Consider the following 1,548-nt stretch of genomic DNA (forward strand, 5'->3'; position numbering starts at 1 on the left):
CATGACCAAGCCCTTAATTCTGTATGTCCATGAGCGCACTGATATTGCAGTGGGAATAATGACTCAGATGTTGGGATCATGACATAGCCCGATGGCATAACTCTCCAAGCAACTAGACTCAGTGGCCCAAGGCTGGCCCCCCTGCCTACGGGCACTAGCAGCCACGGCACTTTTAGCGTCTGCGGCCGACAAGTTAACTATGGGACAGGAATTAACAGTTCGAGTGCCACACTCGATATTAACATTCGTGGAAAACAAAGGACAATACTGGCTCACCAACGCCAGGAAGGTCAGGTATCAGGGAATGCTATGTGAGAACCCATGCCTTCACCTAGAAGTGGTACGGACCCTGAACCCTGCAAACCTATTGCCTGTCGGGCCAGGCCAGCCAAACCATGACTGCATTGAAGTCATGGATGAGGTGTTCTCCAGCAGACCAGAATTGCGGGACCAGCCTCTCAAAGACCCCGATGCTGAATATTTCACTAATGGTAGCAGTTTTATAGAAAGGGGGGAACGTCTTGCAGGATATTCCATGGTGACTCTAAACTCTGTCATTGAAGCAGAGGCCCTGCCGAAGGGGACTTCAGCACAAAAGGCCGAGCTAATTCCTTTAACCTGAGCCCTCCAACTGGCGGCAGAGATACGTGTTAATATATACACAGACTCTAAATACGCCTTCACCACTCTCCACGTACATGGGGCCTTATATAAGGAAAAGGGTCTAATAAACTCAGGAGGAAAGGACATAAAATATGGTAAGGAGATCCTTGAACTCTTAGACGCCGTGTATGCTCCTAAAAGTATGGCAGTCATGCATTGCCGGGGACATCAAAGGGGGGATACCAAGGCTGCACTGGGAAACCGAAAGGCTGACAGAGAGGCAAAGCTAGCAGCTTCCAAAGGAGCCATAAAAATCAGCGGCTTTAACTGCTGCACTGTTCCCTAACCCACTGACCCTAACCCACTGACAGAGTGGGACCCTAATTACTCACACCATGAAAGTACTTGGTTTAAGACTGAGAGTGGCAACTACCTCCCAGGTGGATGGTGGAAATTTGAAGATGGCCGAATAGCAATTCCTGAGGCCTTAGCTCCAGCCTCTGCTAAGCAGTTCCATCAGGAAACTCACATCGGCCAGACAGCCCTTGAAACAATGTTAAGCCGGTATTTTTACATCACTCGGCTCTCCAGCATAGCCCGAGTGGTATATAAGCAATGTGAAACCTGAGCCCGAAACAACCCACGTAAGGGGCCCAAGGCCGCCCCTGGAGTACAGAGCGTTGGGGGAGCCCCCTTTGAAAATGTGATGGTAGACTTCATGGAGCTCCCCCGGGTTTGGAGATGTAAATACCTGTTGGTATTTGTATGTACTTTCTCAGGCTGGGTAGAAGCTTTCCCTACCCGAACAGAAAAGGCACATGAAGTGGCCCGACTCCTTCTCAAGGAAATTATCCCACGATTTGGGATCCCTATCACTATTGGTTCAGATAACGGGCCAGCGTTTGTAGCTGAGGTGGTACAGCTAGTGGCAAAGGGGCTAAAGAT

Source organism: Hyaena hyaena, unplaced genomic scaffold (assembly GCF_003009895.1).
Source record: "Hyaena hyaena isolate Hyena2069 unplaced genomic scaffold, ASM300989v1 scaffold_84, whole genome shotgun sequence".
NCBI classification, from domain to species: domain Eukaryota; kingdom Metazoa; phylum Chordata; class Mammalia; order Carnivora; family Hyaenidae; genus Hyaena; species Hyaena hyaena.